At 42.0% G+C, this 10,161-nt stretch overlaps 1 long non-coding RNA gene across 1 annotated transcript; it reads left to right on the top strand.

The window, feature by feature from the left end:
* The first annotated feature begins 8,529 nt into the window (after nucleotides 1–8,529).
* Nucleotides 8,530–9,484, top strand: LOC121559099. The gene is made up of 3 exons (XR_006658475.1): nucleotides 8,530–8,620; nucleotides 8,998–9,062; nucleotides 9,375–9,484. It is a non-coding gene; the product is annotated as an uncharacterized LOC121559099 (long non-coding RNA).
* The last annotated feature ends 677 nt before the right edge of the window (nucleotides 9,485–10,161 follow it).

Genomic DNA, 10,161 nt, shown 5'->3' with positions numbered 1-10,161 from the left:
TAGGACTAATGTTAGACCTTTAGTAGGACTATAGGCCTTTATACCTGTAGTCAGGCAGTAGGACTAATGTTAGACCTAAATTAGGCCTTTATACCTGTAGTCAGGCAGTAGGACTAATGTTAGACCTAAAGTAGACCTATAGGTCTTTATACCTGTAGTCAGGCAGTAGGACTAATGTTAGACCTAAAGTAGGCCTTTATACCTGTAGTCAGGTAGTAGGACTAATCTTAGACTTAAAGTAGGACTTTATACCTGTAGTCAGGCAGTAGGACTAATGTTAGACCTAAAGTAGGCCTATAGGTCTTTATACATGTAGTCAGGCAGTAGGACTAATGTAAGACCTAAAGTAGACTTAGAGGCCTTTATACCTGTAGTCAGGTAGTAGTACTAATGTTAGACCTAAAGTAGGCCTTTATACCTGTAGTCAGGCAGTAGGACTAATGTTAGACCTAAAGTAGACCTTTAAACCTGTAGTCAGGCAGTAGGACTAATGTTAGACCTAAAGTAGGCCTTTATACCTGTAGTCAGGTAGTAGGACTAATCTTAGAACTAAAGTAGGACTATAGGCCTTTATACCTGTAGTCAGGCAGTAGGACTAATGTTAGACCTAAAGTAGGCCTTTATACCTGTGGTCAGGTAGTAGGACTAATCTTAGACTTAAAGTAGGCCTTTAGGCCTTTATACCTGTAGTCAGGCAGTAGGACTAATGTTAGACCTAAAGTAGGCCTATAGGTCTTTATACCTGTAGTCAGACAGTAGGACTAATGTTAGACCTAATGTAGGACTATAGGCCTTTATACCTGTAGTCAGACAGTAGGACTAATGTTAGACCTAAAGTAGGCCTATAGGTCTTTATACCTGTAGTCAGGCAGTAGGACTAATGTTAGACCTAAAGTAGGCCTTTATACCTGTAGTCAGGTAGTAGGACTAATCTTAGACTTAAAGTAGGCCTTTATACCTGTAGTCAGGCAGTAGGACTAATGTTAGACCTAAAGTAGGCCTATAGGTCTTTATACATGTAGTCAGGCAGTAGGACTAATGTAAGACCTAAAGTAGACTTAGAGGCCTTTATACCTGTAGTCAGGTAGTAGTACTAATGTTAGACCTAAAGTAGGCCGTTATACCTGTAGTCAGGCAGTAGGACTAATGTAAGACCTAAAGTAGACTTAGAGGCCTTTATACCTGTAGTGAGGTAGTAGTACTAATGTTAGACCTAAAGTAGGCCTTTATACCTGTAGTCAGGCAGTAGGACTAATGTTAGACCTAAAGTAGACCTTTAAACCTGTAGTCAGGCAGTAGGACTAATGTTAGACCTAAAGTAGGCCTTTATACCTGTAGTCAGGCAGTAGGACTAATTTTAGACCTAAAGTAGGCCTTTATACCTGTAGTCAGGTAGTAGGACTAATCTTAGACTTAAAGTAGGCCTTTAGGCCTTTATACCTGTAGTCAGGCAGTAGGACTAATGTTAGACCTAAAGTAGGCCTATAGGCCTTTATACCTGTAGTCAGGCAGTAGGACTAATGTTAGACCTAAAGTAGGACTATAGGCCTTTATACCTGTAGTCAGGCAGTAGGACTAATGTTAGACCTAAAGTAGGCCTATAGGTCTTTATACATGTAGTCAGGCAGTAGGACTAATGTAAGACCTAAAGTAGACTTAGAGGCCTTTATACCTGTATTCAGGTAGTAGTACTAATGTTAGACCTAAAGTAGGCCGTTATACCTGTAGTCAGGCAGTAGGACTAATGTTAGACCTAAAGTAGACCTTTAAACCTGTAGTCAGGCAGTAGGACTAATGTTAGACCTAAATTAGGCCTTTATACCTGTAGTCAGGTAGTAGGACTAATCTTAGACCTAACGTAGGACTATAGGCCTTTATACCTGTAGTCAGGCAGTAGGACTAATGTTAGACCTAAAGTAGGCCTTTATACCTGTAGTCAGGTAGTAGGACTAATCTTAGACTTAAAGTAGGCCTTTAGGCCTTTATACCTGTAGTCAGGCAGTAGGACTAATGTTAGACCTAAAGTAGGCCTATTGGCCTTTATACCTGTAGTCAGGCAGTAGGACTAATGTTAGACATAAAGTAGGACTATAGGCCTTTATACCTGTAGTCAGGCAGTAGGACTAATGTTAGACCTAAAGTAGGACTATAAGCCTTTATACCTGTAGTCAGGCAGTAGGACTAATGTTAGACCTAAAGTAGGACTATAGGCCTTTATACCTGTAGTCAGGCAGTAGGACTAATGTTAAACCTAAAGTAGACCTATAGGTCTTTATACCTGTAGTCAGGCAGTAGGACTATAAGCCTTTATACCTGTAGTCAGGCAGTAGGACTAATGTTAGACCTAAAGTAGGCCTATAGGTCTTTATACATGTAGTCAGGCAGTAGGACTAATGTAAGACCTAAAGTAGACTTAGAGGCCTTTATACCTGTAGTCAGGTAGTAGTACTAATGTTAGACCTAAAGTAGGCCGTTATACCTGTAGTCAGGCAGTAGGACTAATGTTAGACCTAAAGTAGACCTTTAAACCTGTAGTCAGGCAGTAGGACTAATGTTAGACCTAAAGTAGGCCTTTATACCTGTAGTCAGGTAGTAGGACTAATCTTAGACCTAACGTAGGACTATAGGCCTTTATACCTGTAATCAGGCAGTAGGACTAATGTTAGACCGAAAGTAGGCCTTTATACCTGTAGTCAGGTAGTAGGACTAATCTTAGACTTAAAGTAGGCCTTTAGGCCTTTATACCTGTAGTCAGGCAGTAGGACTAATGTTAGACCTAAAGTAGGCCTATAGGCCTTTATACCTGTAATCAGGCAGTAGGACTAATGTTAGACCGAAAGTAGGCCTTTATACCTGTAGTCAGGTAGTAGGACTAATCTTAGACTTAAAGTAGGCCTTTAGGCCTTTATACCTGTAGTCAGACAGTAGGACTAATGTTAGACCTAAAGTAGGCCTATAGGCCTTTATACCTGTAGTCAGGCAGTAGGACTAATGTTAGACCTAAAGTAGGACTATAGGCCTTTATACCTGTAGTCAGGCAGTAGGACTAATGTTAGACCTAAAGTAGGACTATAAGCCTTTATACCTGTAGTCAGGCAGTAGGACTAATGTTAGACCTAAAGTAGGACTATAGGCCTTTATACCTGTAGTCAGGCAGTAGGACTAATGTTAGACCTAAAGTAGACCTATAGGTCTTTATACCTGTAGTCAGGCAGTAGGACTAATGTTAGACCTAAAGTAGGACTATAAGCCTTTATACCTATAGTCAGGCAGTAGGACTAATGTTAGACCTAAAGTAGGCCTTTATACCTGTAGTCAGGTAGTAGGACTAATATTAGACTTAAAGTAGGCCTATAGGCCTTTATACCTGTAGTCAGGCAGTAGGACTAATGTTAGACCTAAAGTAGGCCTTTATACCTGTAGTCAGGCAGAAGGACTAATGTTAGACCTAAAGTAGGCCTTTATACCTGTAGTCAGGTAGTAGGACTAATGTTAGACCTAAAGTAGGCCTTTATACCTGTAGTCAGGCAGTAGGACAAATGTTAGACCTAAAGTAGGCCTATAGGTCTTTATACCTGTAGTCAGGCAGTAGGACTAATGTTAGACCTAAAGTAGGCCTTTATACCTGTAGTCAGGTAGTAGGACTAATGTTAGACCTAAAGTAGACCAATAGGTCTTTATACCTGTAGTCAGGCAGTAGGACTAATGTTAGACCTAAAGTAGGCCTTTATACCTGTAGTCAGGTAGTAGGACTAATGTTAGACCTAAAGTAGGCCTATAGGCCTTTATACCTGTAGTCAGGCAGTAGGACTAATGCTAGACCTAAAGTAGGCCTTTATACTTGTAGTCAGGCAGTAGGACTAATGTTAGACCTAAAGTAGGCCTATAGGTCTTTATACCTGTAGTCAGGCAGTAGGACTAATGTTAGACCTGAAGTAGGCCTTTATACCTGTAGTCAGGAAGTAGGTCTAATGTTAGACCTAAAGTTTGCCATACACATTCTGGTCAATATGTGTGAAGGGGAGAGATATCTGTGACAAATTAACTTGTAATAATAACGTGAGGCTGAAACCCAGGCCCCTTAACCCCTCAGTCCTCCCCTCAGACCTAAAACCCAGGCCCCCTTAACCCCTCAGTCCTCCCCTCAGACCTGAAACCCAGGCCCCCCTTAACCCCTCAGTCCTCCCCTCAGACCTGAAACCCAGGCCCCCCTTAACCCCTCCCCTACAGAGCAGCAGCACTAGCTGAGTAAACCACAACCACAGACATAGGACTATACATGATATACAGTCAGATGGAAACTCTCCCATATATCCACATATACAGTGGGGAAAAAAAGTATTTAGTCAGCCAACAATTGTGCAAGTTCTCCCACTTAAAAAAGATGAGAGAGGCCTGTAATTTTCATCATAGGTACACGTCAACTATGACAGACAAATTGAGAAAAATAATCCTGAAAATCACATTGTAGGATTTTTAATGAATTTATTTGCAAATTATGGTGGAAAATAAGTATTTGGTCACCTACAAACAAGCAAGATTTCTGGCTCTCACAGACCTGTAACTTCTTCTTTAAGAGGCTCCTCTGTCCTCCACTCGTTACCTGTATTAATGGCACCTGTTTGAACTTGTTATCAGTATAAAAGACACCTGTCCACAACCTCAAACAGTCACACTCCAAACTCCACTATGGCCAAGACCAAAGAGCTGTCAAAGGACACCAGAAACAAAATTGTAGACCTGCACCAGGCTGGGAAGACTGAATCTGCAATAGGTAAGCAGCTTGGTATGAAGAAATCAACTGTGGGAGCAATTATTAGGAAATGGAAGACATACAAGACCACTGATTATCTCCCTCGATCTGGGGCTCCACGCAAGATCTCACCCTGTGGGGTCAAAATGATCACAAGAATGGTGAGCAAAAATCCCAGAACCACACAGGGGGACCTAGTGAATGACCTGCAGAGAGCTGGGACCAAAGTAACAAAGCCTACCATCAGTAACACACTACGCCGCCAGGGACTCAAATCCTGCAGTGACAGACGTGTCCCCTGCTTAAGCCAGTACATGTCCAGGCCCGTCTGAAGTTTGCTAGAGTGCATTTGGATGATCCAGAAGAGGATTGGGAGAATGTCATATGGTCAGATGAAACCAAAATATAACTTTTTGGTAAAAACTCAACTCGTCGTGTTTGGAGGACAAAGAATGCTGAGTTGCATCCAAAGAACACCATACCTACTGTGAAGCATGGGGTGGAAACATCATGCTTAGGGGCTGTTTTTCTGCAAAGGGACCAGGACGACTGATCCGTGTAAAGGAAAGAAGGAATGGGGCCATGTATCGTGAGATTTTGAGTAAAAACCTCCTTCCATCAGCAAGGGCATTGAAGATGAAACGTGGCTGGGTCTTTCAGCATGACAATGATCCCAAACACACCGCCCGGGCAATGAAGGAGTGGCTTCGTAAGAAGCATTTCAAGGTCCTGGAGTGGCCTAGCCAGTCTCCAGATCTCAACCCCATAGAAAATCTTTGGAGGGGAGTTGAAAGTCCGTGTTGCCCAGCGACGGCCCCAAAACATCACTGCTCTAGAGGAGATCTGCATGGAGGAATGGGCCAAAATACCAGCAACAGTGTGTGAAAACCTTGTGAAGACTTACAGAAAACGTTTGACCTGTGTCATTGCCAACAAGGGGTATATAACAAAGTATTGAGAAACTTTTGTTATTGACCAAATACTTATTTTCCACCATAATTTGCAAATAAATTCATAAAAAATCCTACAATGTGAATTTCTGGAAAAAAAAATCTCATTTTGTCTGTCATAGTTGACGTGTACCTATGATGAAAATTACAGACCTCTCTCATCTTTTTAAGTGGGAGAACTTGCACAATTGGTGGCTGACTAAATACTTTTTTCCCCACTGTATGTGCACTCATGTAAACATATACATACATTGACCACTACTAATGTTGGTAAGTCTGATATTATGATGTTGGCATTACAGTACTCATATAAGAGCTAGTCACTGATTGGCTGAGAAGACACAATCAGTACACAGGAAACCCACACTGACTTCCTGTTGCTGTTGCCATGGTGATGTCTGTCTGTCTGTTTGTCTGTTTGTCTGTTTGTCTGTCTACCATTTGGCCTGAGGAAGAGAGTACATCCAAGTTATAAGTAGTTGTTCACCCATGGTGCTGCTATTCTCCTGATGATGTCACACATGTTCTCACTGAGTGCATCATATCTCTGTCTATGTCCTATTTGTTTTCCCACTAATCCTGAAGAAAAAGAGATCGTTAGATACAGAACTACATCCACAAAGATAAAGAACTACAAATAGCATAGCTCTTAAACTATAATTGACTTGAATGTACCATCACATCCTTTCCAGATCATCATGGTTATTGTAGTTTCTGATTGTAATTTCTTGCTGCATTCAATTCAGGGTGTCCAACATTGGTGAGGCCTAGATGTGTGGTGGATAAATAATAATTTTGGGATGCCTCAATTAGCTCATACAGATCATGGTGAGGATTTAAATGTTATGATTACTGGATGTTCATCATTTGATAAATCAAACATTAATACTGGCAGGTTGCAGTTATATAGGCCAACCTTAGGCCTCTGTCTCAAGATAGGTCTCTGTCTCAGGATAGGTCTCTGTCTCAGGATAGGTCTCTGTCTCAAGATGGGTCTCTGTCTCAAGATAGGTCTCTGTCTCAAGATAGGTCTCTGTCTCAGGATAGGTCTCTGTCTCAAGATAGGTCTCTGTCTCAGGATAGGTCTCTGTCTCAAGATAGGTCTCTCAGGATAGGTCTCTGTCTCAGGATAGGTCTCTGTCTCAGGATAGGTCTCTGTCTCAGGATAGGTCTCTGTCTCAGGATAGGTCTCTGTCTCAAGATAGGTCTCTGTCTCAGGATAGGTCTCTGTCTCAAGATAGGTCTCTGTCTCAGGATAGGTCTCTGTCTCAAGATAGGTCTCTGTCTCAAGATAGGCCTCTGTCTCAAGATACGTCTCTGTCTCAACAGTCTTTTCTTAGGGGGTCAAAATTGACACCAGAATGAGTGTTTGGTTCTTCATGTTGTATTTGATGATGTTGCAGCAGATTGACTTGACCAGGTGCAGCTAGTTAGGTGTTGCTGTCTACAGTGACCAACTTAAAGCTGAATATTTTCCAATGACGTCATGTTGGTGTGAAATCTGTTTACCTCGATGCAAGACCCTCCTCTTCATGTCACAACATGGGTTTCAGAGAAAAGGACCACAAGCTGAAAACTTTCCACTCGATCGAACCAATCGCTGCTCGTATGCCCTTTCATGGTAAAGTATGTCAAATCATGAACACGGAAATACGCAGCAAAGACCTTGTTACTCAAAGACCCAGCTACTCTCTGACAGTCACCATCAGACCATCAGACCACCAGATGGACAGGCTGTGTGTTGCTCTGATTGCATTCTTATGTAAGTAACTTGTTTTACTGGGCCTTATAGCTGAATGATAGCTGATTTCTTGATGTGGTTTTATAGTTGACTATATTTGTTATCTTATTATTGTGATGTTGTGATCACTGTGGTAAAGAGATGAGGTTCATCTTTGCATGTGGAGAAGTTTATGATATCAAAGTGACATTCTGTGATTCATCCTAACACTGTTCCTCTGCTACCTGTAGGTGCTGTTTCCTCCAGTCAGTTCATCCTAACACTGTTCCTCTGCTACCTGTAGGTGCTGTTTCCTCCAGTCAGTTCATCCTAACACTGTTCCTCTGTTACCTGTAGGTGCTGTTTCCTCCAGTCAGTTCATCCTAACACTGTTCCTCTGCTACCTGTAGGTGCTGTTTACTCCAGTCAGGATGGGATCTCTGCAGCAGAGGTGGAGCTGAGAGTCAGACCAGGAGACAACATCACTCTCTACTGTGACTGTATCATAACTACTGGAGTATACATTATGTGGTATAGGAACTGTTCTCACAAGTACCAGCCTCGTCTTGTTATTTCAACATATAAGGTTTACGTTAATCTTCAAGAAAATTCTGATATTCCCAACCCTTTCCCTGGATATAATCTGGTGTGGAACCCCTCTAACAACTCCTATGATCTACTGATTGAGAACATCACTGGATCTGACCTGGGACTCTACTACTGTGTGACTGTGGAGTACAAGTTGGAGGATGATGGAGGGAAAGGAGGTATTAAATTGATAGACTTCTACCACTATGGAAACATCACCACTAGGATTTCACTTGGTAAGAACTATTATTATTCTATATATAGATCTTCTGGCTGTATCTTTAGTATTATTCATATTGTATTAGTATTGGTGTGTCTGGTTTCCATTAAATGTTATTTTGAATCAATCATCCGAGGGTGATCTAAGGTCATGAAACATTGCCTCAAGATCATCTTTAAACATCCATTCAGCAGTAGACAATCTAAGAATGTAGTTCTGTTTGTGTTTAATGTTTTGTCCAGACGTCAGTCCTCCTGAGTCCCCCTCCTCCTCTCCTGATGTAGACTGTGGACTGTGTTGGATGTTGCTGTTCAGTCTGTGTCCTGTGTCTGCTCTCCTCTCCTCCCTCCTCTCCTCTGCTTGTGTCTACTCCTTCTGCAGAACAACAGGTACACTCACTCTCTCACTCTCTGTCAGGAGTCACTTAGTCACTCATTCATTTTTAAGTCATTATTTACAAGCTGTATATGCTCCTTCACTCTTTTATAGCACTCTTTTACTCATTCCTTTATTTGATGAAAGTCATTATTGTACTTAAAAAGTCAGAATACACTCACTCTCACTTAATCTGTAATACTCTCCAACTCAATCAATCAATGAAAAAATCAATCAATCAATGATCCAACTAATCAAACATCATTCAATCAATCAATCAAACTTCTTTCAAATACTCTGGTAAACTAATGTAGACCATGTTAAATTGACTGCTCAATATCAGATGTGTTCTTTACTTGTTGTTTTAATGGTGATAACTCTTCCTCTGCAGCTGCAGCTGAGACTCAGGTTCCTCTGAACAGGACTACCACCAGGGGAAGTGACAGCAGAGAGAAGGTATAGTCAGAATGTGTGTTGTAGTTATTGACTGGTGGCCATCTTTATTTGTAGTCCATGCGATTTGTAACCCAGTACTACTCAAAGCAGTGGCAAGTATACTAATTAAAAACTAAAGGAATAAGCAGTAAAACTCTCTCTCTCTCTCTCTCTCTCTCTCTCTGTCTCTCTGCCTCTCTCTCTCTCTCTCTCTCTCTCTCTCTCTCTCTCTCTCTCTCTCTCTCTCTCTCTCTCTCTCTCTCTCTCTCTCTCTCTCTCTCTCTCTCTCTCTCTCTCTCTCTCTCTCTCTCTCTCTCTCTCTCTCTCTCTCAGGAGGAAGGAGATCTGTGTTATGCCTCGTTGGATATCCGTCAGGGACAGAGGAGACCAAAGAAGAAGAAGAGAGTCCAGAACTCTGACTTCAGTACTTACACAGCCATCAATACCAGCAGAGTGTGAGACCTATACCAGCCATCAATACCAGCAGAGTGTGAGACCTATACCATCCATCAATACCAGCAGAGTGTGAGACCTATACCAGCCATCAATACCAGCAGAGTGAGACCTATACCATCCATCAATACCAGCAGAGTGAGACCTATACCATCCATCAATACCAGCAGAGTGTGAGACCTATACCATCCATCAATACCAGCAGACTGTGAGACCTATACCAGCCATCAATACCAGCAGACTGTGAGACCTATACCAGCCATCAATACCAGCAGAGTGTGAGACCTATACCAGCCATCAATACCAGCAGAGTGTGAGACCTATACCATCCATCAATACCAGCAGAGTGTGAGACCTATACCATCCATCAATACCAGCAGAGTGTGAGACCTATACCATCCATCAATACCAGCAGACTGTGAAACCTATACCAGCCATCAATACCAGCAGAGTGTGAGACGTATACCAGCCATCAATACCAGCAGAGTGTGAGACCTATACCATCCATCAATACCAGCAGAGTGTGAGACCTATACCAGCCATCAATACCAGCAGAGTGTGAGACCTATACCATCCATCAATACCAGCAGAGTGTGAGACCTATACCATCCATCAATACCAGCAGAGTGTGAGACCTATACCAGCCATCAATACCAGCAGAGTGTGA

This window comes from Coregonus clupeaformis, unplaced genomic scaffold (assembly GCF_020615455.1).
Source record: "Coregonus clupeaformis isolate EN_2021a unplaced genomic scaffold, ASM2061545v1 scaf0262, whole genome shotgun sequence".
NCBI lineage: Eukaryota > Metazoa > Chordata > Actinopteri > Salmoniformes > Salmonidae > Coregonus > Coregonus clupeaformis.
This window is presented reverse-complemented; position numbering and strand designations above follow the sequence as displayed.